Here is a 13,950-nt window from a genome sequence, read left to right as displayed (position 1 = left end):
TAGCTATTTCCATGGACCATCCTTGATTTCTCCATTATGCTGCTGAGTAGTGCAAAGTTGGTGCTCAAGAACTCCTTGGATGATGGTGTGCTATCCCTTTGTATCCCTACCACCTGAGGAATGAAGGCAGTGATGAGTTATTGGCAGAATTGCCCTGTCTGATAAGAGAGTCACCTGCAAGCCAGAGGGCCCAAATCCTCCCTGGAACACATCACTCCCTACCCACCACTTAACAATTCCCTTCAAACAAAGGTGCAAATTTGTAATAGCTGTACTGTTAAGATATGCCATCTGTGATTCGGACAACTGTGACTCCTTGCCCTGTTCTTGGAGGAACATGACATTTTGTAGGGAGAACCCAGGCCAGGTGGCCAAAGTCTCTGTCAAGTCTGTTTCTTCAGCCAATACTTTGATTCAAGTTGAGGGTGGTGGAGATGAGTGGGCCTTCACCATGATAGCCTTTCCCTGGTATCACTGGCCAAGGTTCCCTTTGGTGAACATTACATACAAAAGCTTGCCCAGCACATGCCTCGCTCTCAGCCGAGCCGTGGCCATGCTGCTCCTGGGATTAGGCACCTCCTTTGCACACCCTGTGGATGGTGCTCATTTCCTTGATTCTGTGATTGGGTCATTTGTTAAACTATTATTTCTTGAGGCCTGTAAACTATTATTTCTTGATGTCTGTGCAAGTTTCAATTCTGCAATTTCTATTTCCTTCTTCTTACGGATTGAAAAACACTAGTGAAATTCCTCATCTTACAATCTCTGCTCCTTAACATTAACCGTAGTCTTCTTAAAGTCCTTGGTCTTGCTCTCTCAAAGGCTCCCTGGGGCTTGATTCCAGTGGGCTGGTGAGGTGGACACCACTGAGCTTGACAACATGCCATACTCCACCCAAGCCTGGAGATCTCCGGTGTCTGGGGGAAAAGGCAGGGGCCGTGAGACAGGAGACAAGAATGGAGGTAAATTCAGGGGTAAAGGCCAGGGAAGAGTCCATATGTCAGTTGCAGGTCAGCTATGTGCCCTGTGTCCGAGAAGACGCCCCTCAGTGTGGGATGACCAGCTGCTCTCAGAGAGAGCGAGGCTCCTGGGCCCGGTTTCTCATGTGATACTGGGGCAGATCCTATGCACAGAGGCTGTGGCCTGCAGGGGGCGTGTATCGGCACCTCTGCAGGGTTGAGGGGCCAAAGGGGGCCATGGGCAACGTCTCCCAGGAGAAGTCACCTGGCCTGGGGCTGGGGCATCAGTCCCTCAGACCCACACCATCTACCTTTCTACCTGGGTTCCAAGCCCAGCAAGGCACAATCCTGACTTCCCCAGTGTAGGATTTCCCCAGTGTGTGACAAGCCAGGCTGTGGCCACCTACCCCGAGGGTATAGTTCAGCGGGGCAAAGCCCGTCACTGCCCCCTGGTGAGGCAACTACAACAGAAAGGTGAGCTTTTGAGAACAAGGGTCAGGAGTCAGGGAGGAGAGGCAGAAACCCAAGAAAGGACCCATTGCCTGAGCCCACATCCTTGTCCACCTCTGTGGGGGTCAGTCAGCCTCCAGCCTCTGCTCTGAGATCACAAGAGCCCACAGTACTGGCCATCACAACCACCTGCCTCAGAACAAAACAAGAGGGCACAAGAGCAGGAGGCCCGTATGATAAGTGTGGTCCGTTGAGTAGGTGCTCCCTGGGCCAAGTGACAAGACATGGCTTCTCAGGGCACAGCTGCCCCCAGACTCAGCATAAATGTCTGGGCTGTGAGCCCATTGATTCTGGGAAGGGCACCAGCACAAGGTGAACAGATACTCCATACTTTGCGTCAGGCAAGCCAGGAGCCAAGCACTGACAAGCAGCCTGCGTTACACCCTCGTGTTTCACAGCACAGGAGCCTCGGGGGTGGGGGGGAATGGGGCCTGCCCTGAGGTCACAGCAGAGAAGGTTTGCTGCTGGAGGGCCACACACAGGACAGCTGTATAGAATGTGATCAAAGGCTCTCTGGTGCTTCATGCCATTCAAAACCAGGGGCTCTTAAACAGCCCGAGGGTAAGATACCGCCAAATCCTTGCTGAAATTTCTGAGCCCATCCTCAGATCCCAAATTTTGCCCAGATTGCCAAAAGTTTCATGGACTTCTGGTCAAGGACCTGATTCATCTGGACTGCTCAGTGCACAGCAAGATTGCCAGGACGGGGCCTAGGGATCTTGCCCACACAACCGTCCCTGACATTTGCTCCTGGAGAACCACCTGCCCAGCTACCGACATCTCCTCCTTCCCTCTCATCAGGCTAAATGCAACTGGGAGAAAGGCAACACAAAAGGAGGCAAATGTGGAAACATAAACCCGACAGTGCTGTCTCCCCCAGCCAAGACTAAGAGTCCATGAGTCTACCCACTGCACTCACCTGAAAGCCCCCACATATCACCAGGAGCACAGAGAGCACACAGGCCATCAGATACACCTGACCTCAATTTCCTCCTGAGAGAGCACTCAGGGGCCTCCCTGGGATTTGGAGGTGTCAACAATTCACTGCATTGTGGCTTATGCCACAGAGCAATTTTGAACAAGGATTATAGTACCAGTAAACTTTAAGCACTGCTTTAAGTCCAATCACTTTATGTTTAAAGAGAGGAATTGGGACTTCCCTGGTGGCGCAGTGGTTGGGAATCCGCCTGCCAATGCAGGGGACATGGGTTTGATCCCTGGTCTGGGAAGATCCCACATGCCGCCGAGCAACTAAGCACATGCTCCACAATTACTGAGCCTGTGCTCTAGAGCCCACAAACTACGACTACTGAGCCCGTGTGCCACGACTACTGACGCCCGCGTGCCTAGAGCCCGTGCTCCGCAACAAGAGAAGCCACCGCAATGAGAAGCCTGCTCGCCGCGACTAGAGAAAGCCTGCGCACAGCAACGAAGACCCAACGCAGCTAAAAACAAATAAATCAATTAATGAATTTGAAAAAAGAGAGAGAGGAATGGAATATTTTAAACAGAGACATATGAGCCCTTTAAAGGGCAAAAACGTGTTGCTTACAGCTTTTCACATGGAAAAGGAAACAAAAAGTGACTGGGTTTGCCGTTTTCCTTGAATTTGTCTAGTGCTAGCACTAGATAATATTGACGATCTTCACGCTTGATCACAAACAACATGATGCTGTAATATTCAAACTGTTGGTGAAACTTTTTTAATCTCATGATTTACTCTGGAACAATTGTGTTGACATAGGTACTGATGGTGCAAAAGCAAAGGTTGCAGAAGTGCTGGCACCTTAACCCAAATCAAGGAGTAGCACCAAACTGTACTAGTTGGGCTTGTATTCACTATCATACACTTGTATTAACAGTGCCAGTTCCAGTTAAGAATGTTCTGTCTTCAACAGTAAAAATGATTGATGTTAGTAAATCTTGACCATTGAAATTGAATATTTTATAGTGGATGATGAAATTCAACATACATCACACATCTGTATATCAAAGGGAGTGGGAAAAAGTTAGATCAGATACTGATAAAGAGGAATTGGATGACATGGATGATAGATGTGAAAAATTAGCTAAAATGTAGCACAGAAAAGAAACGGTCAGAAATTATGAATGAGAAATGTATGGACCTAGAGTCTGCTGGTGGCTTGATTTTGGACTTTGCAGCCTCCAGAACTGTGAGAAATATACGTCTTTTTTTTAAGCCACCCAGTCTGTGGTAGTTTGTTATAGCCCTTTGAGCTAAGACATATTTTAGTACCAAGAAGTAGCAAATACCTAAATATGTGGAAGTGGCCTTGGAATTGGATAGTAAGTAAAGGCTGAAAGAGATTTGAAGTGCATACTAAAAAAGAGCTGAAATCGCCATAAAGTCCTTTCAGCCTATACCTATTAAAAGTGATTCTGGTGATGGCTCAGAAAGCAAAGAGGCACACTGGAGAGAAAGTCTCCATCTTTGTAGAGAATACAGAAATAATCATGAACAGATAGAAATATGGACGTTAGATGCTATTCTGGTGAGGTCTCCAACAGAAATGAGGAACACATTATTAGAAATTGGAGGAGAGGCAATTCTTATTATAAAGTGGCAAAGAACTTGACTGAACTGTGTTCTAGCGTTTTGGGGAAGGTAGACCTTGTAAGTGATGAAATTGAATATTCATCTGAGGAGATCTCTGAACAAAGTTTGGAAGAAGTAGCTTGGTTCCTCATCACCACTCCTAGTAAAACACATCAGGAGAAAGATAAATTGAAGACCAAATTGTTAAGCAAAAAGAAATCAGAACTTAGAGATTTGGAAACTTCTCAGCCTATCCATATTTGAAAGTGAGAAAGCTTGTTCTGAAGAAACTCTAAGGGTGCAGCTGAGCAACCCTTTGAAGAAGAGATCATAGGTGTGATATTAATTTAATTAGTCATCTCAGCAGAGGCCAGGAGTAGAGAAGGGACACTGCCAGTTTGAACTAAAGGGGACAGAGAAAGCCAGGCAGAATGAGGAAGGCTGTCAGAATTCTTGGATTCTACAGAATGGGAGACTAGAGCAATTTGGCTGTGAATGTGTACTCCTCTTGACGAAAAGGGAAGAAGGACCCCAAAGGTGATTCCGAGGTCATCGGGTCTGTCAATCCCACCACAGGCCCAGGGGGCCTCAGTTTCAAAGTGTGAGATTGTCGCCCTCACAGAGAGTCATGGTGTAGGTGGAGGCCCTACAGAGAGCTGCAGTGTGGGTGGCACCCCACCAAGCTGAAGGAGTGGGGCTGCCCCACCGAGCTGTGGGGATGATGTTGCCACCCCAGCAGGCCTGGAGGGCAAAGCATCAAACTAAAGAGGGTTATTCTCGTACCTTAAGATCTAATGGGATTGGCCTTGCTAGGCTTTGGACTAGCTTGGAAACTGTCACCCCTTCCTTCTTTCCTATTTCTTCCTTTTGGAGTAGGGATGTCTATTCTATGCCAGTCCCAACATGGTATTTGGAAACACTTAACTTGTTTGGGTCACAGATTTACAGCTACAGAGGAATTTTGCCTCAGGATGAATAGTACCTCCAGTCTCACCCATATGTGATTTAGATGGTGTTTAGATCAGACTTTGGACTTTAAATTTTACAGTTGATGTTGGAATGAGTTAAGGCTTTTGAGGCTGTTGGGATAGAATGAATGTATTTTGCATACAATAAGGACACGAATTTTGGGTAGCAGGGGCAGAATGCTATGGACGTATATCCCCCCCACCAATTCTTATGTTGAAGCCCTACCCTTCAATGTATTTGGGGATAGGGCCTTTGGGAGGTAATTAGGGCATGGGAATGGAGCTTTCATAATGGGTTTAGTGCCCTTAAAAGAAAAGACACAAGAGAGATCCCTCTTTCTCTCTGCCACGTGAGGACGCGGTAAGAAGACAACCATCTGAAAAGTAGGAAGAGAGCTCTCACCAGGAACTGAATATGGCACCTTGATCTTGGACTTCCAACCTTCAGAACTGTTAAGAAATTACCGTCTGTTTCTCAAGCCACCAGGTCTATGGCATTTTGTTATAGCCGTCCAAGCTGATGAAGACACAGAGAATATATAAGATGGTCTAATATACATATATCCAGGGTTCTAGAAGTAGAGACAGGAGAGAATGAGTAGAAGTAACATATGAAAAAGATAATATTATGTTCTAGATGAGATGAAGAATGTGTATTATCAGTTAATGAAGCAAAATAGATCACATGGAGGATACATTTTTTTAACCTGAAACTAATCACAGGTCAAGAAACTGGAGAACACAAAAGACAACAGACAGTCTTCCAAAAAACAATTAGCAAGGAAACTGATCACCCACCATGAAAGGGTGTATTGATGGCATCATTTGAAAAAAACAGTAACAAAAGCCATATTCGATGGAATAAATACTCAAAGTTCTGAAAGGAAAAACTTTTCCTCTGGAACTGATTACCCTGTCACATTATAATTTATAAAAGTTCACCAACAAGGGAACTGATAAATTATTTTTAATGTATGCATACAATGCAAAATTATAAATAATTAAAAAATTAAAGAACATCTAATATATCCATTTTTCTTAAAGTAAGAATGTTGAAAGAAGAAACCAAAGGCAATATGACTTACATGACACCATATATAACCAAAAATATTGTTATTATACATAATTTTGATTATCTACAGCTCTGCTAAAAGCATAAACATTTTTATAAGATGGATATATACCAAGTTCTTGATGGTGGCTATCTTTCTCATTGTTGATGAGAGGTGTAAAATGGGACAACCCTTACGGAAAACAATATGAAGTTTCCTCAAAAAATTAAAAATATAACTACCATGTGATCCAGCAGTCCCACTTCTGGGTATGTATCCAAAAGAATTCAAAGCAGGATCTCAAAGACATATTTGCACACCCGCATTCGTCATAGCATTATCCAAAATACCCAAGACGTGAAGAAACCCAAATGTCCATCAACAGATGAAGGGATAATGGGGTCTATAAACACAAGGAAATATTTCCTTCCTTGAAATAAAAGGAAACCATATCTCATGCTACAACATGGATAAACCTCTAAGACATTATGCTAAGTGAAATAAGCCACTCATCAAAGGATATATCATAGCCACTCACATGAAGTATCTACAGTAGTTAAAATCATAGAAACATACAAAGGTGATTGTCAAGATCTCAGGGAGGAGGAGGGAGAATTAGGGAGTCTCTGCTGTCCCAACCCCCGCTTGGGTCCTGGGGAAGGAATCAGAACTCAGAACCGGGAGAAGAGGCTTTGGCCAGCAGGGAAGGGCGGGGGGGGGGGGGGTGGTGGTGAGGCCCAGGGCGGGTCCACTAAGGACCAGAGCATCTGAGTGCATTAGGAGGAAGGGGCTTCAGAGGTGGGCCAGCACAGGCCATGACGGGGGCTAAGCAGGCTGCGAGGGGGGGCAGTTCAGGGAGACAGCAGGGGTCTGCTCCCTGCCCCTCATTGTTTGCTCGTCTCACCCTTATGAGCGGGTCATTTCCCCTGCTCTGATGATTCAAAGTCTCTGCCGGCAACCGCAGGACGGTGACTGAGGCCTCCACACTCCTCAGCATGGATCCCAGCTCCCACCCAGATCTGGGGCCACAGACACCTCTCCCCCACCCCTGCTGCCCCTGTGAGCAAGCTGTTCTTGTGAAACACGGTCATAGTTTGTCAGGAGGAACTGTTTTCTATGGGAATACAAATCAGTGTTGATACCGATACACACACATGTCCAGCCATGGGTGGAAAGGGAAGGGACAGTAGTTCTGGGGTGTCTTTGCACAGCCCTAGGCCCCTAAGGCCAGTCCCCACAGCCACAGCCAGATGGGTCCTCCTCCCTCAGTTGAACGAGATGCTGCTGCACGGAAATCCCACAAGTTCCACAAAGGGGCCCAACTGTCGTTTCCCTTAGACTCACCTGTAACAGGTGCCCCATGAATTTCCCCGCGCCCATTCCCCTCGTTGCATCCTCACTGGGATTAAGAGGTAGCTGCCTCAACCACTCTCCACATTGCAATAATCCCAGTGGGACTAGAGAACGCTCCCGCTATGACGAGGCAGACAGTCCTGTCCCCATGGCCAAGACTTTTCCTGTCTGGTCAGGCCACCCACACAGGAAACCCTGGAGGAGCGGAGGGTCACCCCAGCGCCATCGCCTGGCCACTTCAGGGAAGCAGAGAGCAGCTCCATAAAGACAAGGGCCGTCTCCAGGCTCCGTCCTAGAAACTGGTTAGTGTCCAGAGGGCTGAGAGGCACAAAAGCAGCTCTCCCTCCCCAGACGGTTCAGGGATGCAGAAGATGCTACAGATGCCCCAGAAGGCCCCTAGCCAAGCAGGCTTTAGAGAAGGGGATGATGAGGGGGTCCCTGGGGAAAGTGAGAGCTGTGCGTTCCCAGGGGCAGCCTGAGGAGTCCTTGTCTATGTGGAGGAAAGGTTTGGCCACCTGTAGATCCATAGCTCCTGTGACCTCCCTCACCCTTCCTTCCTCTCAGGATCGCTCTCTGTGGAGCAGCTCCACACGAAGAAGATGACAGTGGCCTGAGAGCATTTCCCACCAAAACTATCTTTATTCACCATTTTCATACATCACTCCGAAGGTCCTGCCCACACCCACCTCCCCCACCTCCCTAACCCCCCACATCCTCCAGGATCAGCACTGGGGTGAGGAGGAGCCCCTAGGCTCCCCTGGGGGCCGCCCTGGGGGGCTCGCCCTGGAGGGCCGGCCCGGCTGTTCCCTACTGGCTGCAGTGCTTCCTCTTCTTCTTCCTCCTCTTCCCTGTGACAAACGGGTCACGCTTTCTCTTTCTCGGCTGTGAGGGGCGAGCCAGCCCCAGAGCCAAGGCTGGCCTCGCAGAGACCCCGTGGCCAGCCCCGGGGATGGGCAGCTTCTCAGCAGCGGCTGGGCGCCCACACAGAGCCCGCTTCCTCGACTTGGGAGGGGCTGGTGGAGCTGGGCTGGGGCCTCTTCTCTGAGGGCAGGGGGCCTGGGGAGCACTCTGGGCCCCCCAACCTCCAGGGGAGGCCAGGCCTGAGGCAGGGGCAGGTGTCTGGGACAGCCCGCAAGGCGGCAGGCTCTGCGGAGAGGCAAAGAGGAAGGCCAGGCTGCGGAGTGCCTCCTCGTCCTCACTGGACGCGTCCCTGGGCCCTCGGGCCTCCCGAACAGGAGACGCCTCTCTGAGAACAGACGCATCCCTGGGTCCCAGTAGAGGGCCAGTGCGCCTTTGACCCTGGGGAGGGGAGGGCCGTCCGGCCCGGAATGGAGAGACCTCCTGATGTTCTCGAGAGGGAACAAAGACTTTGGGCCCAAACGGGCCAGTGTCTGTTCGGATGGGCCTATGAAGAGCCTCAACATCAATCTCTGGTGGGCAGGCTTCATCACTGACCCCTAGATGGCGGACTTGGTCGTGCCTCTGGGCATCTTGGCCGGCGTGGGACTCAGATGGACTTGAGCCCATTCCGGGTGCACTGTGGCTCGGGGCTGCCGGCCCACCTTCGTCCTCTTTCAAGTCCAGGAGTTGTTTCTGCACCAGCTGGTAGGAGGGAGGAGGACAGTGACAGCTCCACGCGCACGAGTGAGAGGAGGAGCACTGGGCAGTGGGACAATGGCCCTGGGGGGGAGGAGGGGACGGGGGACCCCAGGACTAGACTCCAAATACAGACACGGTGGCATTCCTGCCATCCTCCTGCACCTTATTCCCAGCTGCGTGTCCTTCCCTCCGCTCCCGGCTCCCCATCCTCTCCTTCCTATCACCCTGCGCTGCACCCACCCCAGAGAGGGCCCTTCCCCATGCCAGGCCTCCGAGGCAGGGAAGGGATGGACAGAGCCATGTGGGCCTCCTGTTCTGGGGCCCTACCTCTCCCCTGCTCACTGGGGTCCCTCCGTGCCCTGGTCTTCCTGGGTGTCCCTTGTCTCCCCTGTTCTCCCTGCGATCCCTCCCTCCTCTGGCTCCCCTGGGCCACCTGGTTTCCCCTGTCCCCTGGATCACCTGGGGTCCCCCCTCCCCTGGAGTCCCCTGGCACCCTAAGTGTCCCTCTCCCTCCCCTGGCTCACTTCTTCAGGGGTGAGTCCTTCCTCCTGCTTCAGCTCCTCAGCAAGGGCCAAGAGATCCAGCTGTGGGTCTGGGGAAAACAATTCTGCCAGGAATCGCGGGTGAATGACTGCCTCCACCTCGGACAGAAAGAAGAGGCTGTGAGCATCCTTGGCCAGGAGTGGCCTGTGACACAAGAAGACCAGGAGGGAAAGTGAAAAGCAGAGACCCACCCCCACTCTCCTCCACAAGGCGGGGATGGTCAGCACACACACACACACTCACACATGCACATAAACAGTCACACACAAAAGAGCACATATACAGATGCACATACACAGACACACAAAGGCATACACACAGACACAAACATATACACACATACATCTGCGTAAACCTCCCCTAACACCAGGCTCAGGAACAAGGAGCTGAGCTGAAGTCCCATCGGCCTGAGCAGAACCCAGATCTTGGGTGCTGAGAGTTCCATGCCCTGGCATCTTGTAGACCCCAGGCTCCAGGCCCAGCCTACCTTGGTGACAGAGTCTTCCCGGGAACGCAGCTCGTCAATGTAGCTCAAGAGACACGGGTCCAAGTAGGTGTCGTCCTCTTCCTGCTTCAGCTCATTTCCGTCCTTTCCACATTCTGCATGTGACTTGCCTCTGGCTGAGTGGACGGGCCCCACCAGCGCCTCCATCCTGTCCACATACTCCCTCACAGTCTCAGGGGGAATCTCCTTGGGCGCCTTGGGCTCCGGGGTCCGCTGGGATCTGTGTGGCTTCGGGTGCGAGGGCTGGGCCCTGGGGCCGGACATCCTGGGAGCACAGGCTGAGGCAGAGCAGGAGGAAGGGAAGGAAGGTGAGGGACTCCCGGTCCACCTCCTGACCGCCGAGCGCACGTTGGTGAGGGCATTGTTTGGGGGACGTTGATGTGGGTGTGGGAGGGGTCAGGACCATCTGAAGCCTCATGCACAGTTGGAGAGGGGAGGTTAGGGGGTCATCTAAGAGAGTCACAAGTAAGGAAGTGGGGAACCTCCAATTTTCTAGGGGTCTCCCCATCAAGCCCACTTCTTAGGCAGACTTCGTGTGGGGTCCTTTGACAGGGAGGTGTGAGAGGAGTTACAAAACTGACCAAGTCAATACCCCGTAGTGACAAAGGGCAGCTGAGACCCCACCTCCCCACACCCCGCCTCGGTGGCTGTTTTGGTTGAAAGACCAATGCCCCTGTCTTGAAAGAGAAGGATCCACATGGGGACGGTGGCCAACCCTAGGCCCCTGTTACCTGTGCCTTCAGCTCCAGTGGGAACCTGGGTGCCTGGCTGAAGGTGCACTTTTGGGGCTGGGGGCCCCCGAGGATCCAGCTTCGGTGGGGCTGGAGGAGGCAGGTCCTGCGCACGCTGCATCCACTGCAAATGCTGAATGTGCATCTCCTCCTCGGCCGCAAATTCCATGAACCTGGGGGGTGACGGAGGCACAGGCCACCCTGAGAAAAAGGCCTGGGTTCTGGAGCCCAACAAAGGCAGCCAAGAATGAGGCACTGGGACAGGATGTGCCTTGGGGCCGTCAAGGCCCTGTGAGGTGCTGTCCACAGCAGAGAGCTGCTCCTGGAAGTGATAACAAGATCTGGGACCCTTCCTGCCTCACCAGCACTGGAGGGCATTCAACAGCATAGACCCAGGTCGCTGAATTGAACCAGGTCAACGGGACACATGGCTGACCCAGGGGACACCCTCCTCATGCCCCCTCCCCATCCAGAACCACATGAAGGGCTGACAGCCAGAGGCTGGAACAGGCATGTGTTCCCCACAGGGGTCCTTGCCTGAATCCAGTACACTGGGCTAGGACTGAGAGTCCTGGAACATAGACCTGGAGACAGGGCCCAGGAGAGGCTGGACGATGTGGATGCTGAGCTTAGAGGAGAGGCCTTCCCTTCCTCTGAGAGGCGTTCGTTTGTTTGCTTTTGTTTCCTAAACCAAGGGGATTACCATGGAGCAAACACTGGAAGGGCCGGAGACCCTTGGGCCGACGACAGCTGGCTTCCCCAGCCTCTTCAGGGATGCCAGGGTACCCACTCAGGGCACTTTTCATGAGGAGAGGTGGTCCCAAATCCATGTTAGTGGCCGCCAGCCACCCACCACTAAGGAAGCAGCAGGCTGGCGGGTGGAGCTCTTTCCCCGGCCCAGCCCATATGGCCAGAGTTGGACCCCTACTGGACTCACAGCTTCACCCTGCCCCGTCCTGAGACCTTCATGTCAAGGCAAGGGTAGGTCAAAATCAGGGGAGGGCAGAGCTCCTGGTGGAGGAAGGACAGAAGTCTCAAACTCTCAAGGTGAGGGATGGGTTTCTGGGGGACAGTAGGGCCCCTGGGCTGCGGGGCCCCTGTGCTGGGTGACAGCCCTTCTCCTCTGTCCTCTCTGATGAGCACCGCCACGGCCAGACCCTGCCCTCACCCACTCGCCTCACCCTCCACGCAGCCCCTGGGCCCAGGACGCTGACTCACTTTTCCGCCCTGTCGTAGTAGATCATCCGGTCAAGGTTGCTCAAGCGCCGCCATTCCTGCACGGCCCTCCGCAGTCCCTCCTCCAGTGGCATGTTGGGATTCAGGCGGGCCACGGATCGAAGCACTGGGCTGTAAGCACTCGGGGTCAGTCTCCCGGCCCAGCCCAGCCCCCACCTGCCTGACCCCACCCGCCCATGTGGACCACACATCACTCAACCCAGAATGACTGAGCAACAGGAGGGTGAGAGGCGGGCGTCTGGGAGGGCAAAGACAAGCCTTCCCGGACACTGCTGTCACCGCCTCACACTCACTCAAGGACGACCATCCACTCCCAGGCTAGAGCTGGGACATTGTGCCTTGGGGATCTCTTTTCCTCCTCAAGGCTGCATTTTCATCATAAAAATCATCATCATCAATGAGGCGTGGCATGTGCCAAGCAATCTGCTCACACTTCAGAGATTAACCCAAGGAGTCTTCTGCACAGCCCTCTGAGTGAAGTGTAATTGTCCGCTTTTTACGAGGGACCGGAGGTTTAGGATGGAAAGGCCTGCCAGGCTCACAACTCTAGTGGGAGAGAGCCCACGCCCTTAGGAGAGCTCTACCATCACCCTGTTCCTAGTGGAATTCTCCACAACGAAGTGGAGGCATGCATAAAGCGCTCTCCTGGGCCCCGCGCTCCTCCCCCTCCTCTGAAATGACCCCCCTGGTCATGTACACTCACGTCCTGTATGAAGGACACGACACCACAGGAGAGTGCGGCATCCACTCCTTGGCTCCTCACCTTACACCACGACCCTCTCTGACTGCAAGTCTTCAGTCCATATTACCATGAGAATCATGGAAGAGCAAGCTGGCCAGACTCACAGGGTGGTGGGGCCCGTTGCGATAGGGCACATTTCAGTCCTGATGTCACGGAATGGCAGGCCCACCCATGTGACCGACAATATGCCCTCTCATAGCATGGACATCAGCCTCACACCTTCTTTCCAGTAGCCCTAGAAACCTAACGTGCGAGTCCATCCCCAGTTCCTCTTTATCTAAAAGCTCCCATAAGCTCAGGACCCCCTGAGCGTTCACTCACATGAGAAAGCAGGAAAAAGCTTCTGCATCAGGACTCAGGCGAAAGTGTCTCCGGGCCAGAGGCTTGAAGCGCTGCCAACGTCGGAAGTTACTGTACTCTCTCTGGGGGTTAGAGGAGCCATCCTGCGAGGCGTTGGACTGGTTGGTGGCCAGGCGGCCCTCCCTGGAAGTGCCATGTGGCCATGGCCCAGAGTTCACTGAGCGAACGATAGGGGCCAGCTGGGCAGCTGGTGGTGGAGCTTGAGGAGGAAAGCCTGGGGTCCAGCCTCCCTTGCCAGCCTGACGTCCTCGAGAGGGAACAAAGTCTCTGAGCACTGTTCGGATGGGCCTATGAAGAGCCTCAACATCAATCTCTGGTGGGCAGGCTTCATCACTGACCCCTCGATGGCGGTCTTGGTCATGCCTCTGGGCACCTTGGCCAGCGTGGGACTCAGAAGGACTTGAGCCCATTCCGGGTGCACTGTGGCTCGGGGCTGCCAGCCCACCCTCGTCCTCTTTCAAGTCCAGGAGTTGTTTCTGCACCAGCTGGTAGGAGGGAGGAGGACAGTGACAGCTCCACGCGCACGTGTGAGAGGAGGAGCACTGGGCAGTGGGACAATGGCCCTGGGGGGGAGGAGGGGACGGGGGACCCCAGGACTAGACTCCAAATACAGACACGGTGGCATTCCTGCCATCCTCCTGCACCTTATTCCCAGCTGTGTGTCCTTCCCTCCGCTCCCGGCTCCCCATCCTCTCCTTCCTATCACCCTGCGCTGCACCCACCCCAGAGAGGGCCCTTCCCCATGCCAGGCCTCCGAGGCAGGGAAGGGATGGACAGAGCCATGTGGGCCTCCTGTTCTGGGGCCCTACCTCTCCCCTGCTCACTGGGGTCCCTC

Source organism: Balaenoptera physalus (genome assembly GCF_965194825.1).
Source record: "Balaenoptera physalus genome assembly, chromosome: 7".
In the NCBI taxonomy this organism is placed as follows: domain Eukaryota; kingdom Metazoa; phylum Chordata; class Mammalia; order Artiodactyla; family Balaenopteridae; genus Balaenoptera; species Balaenoptera physalus.
This window is presented reverse-complemented; position numbering follows the sequence as displayed.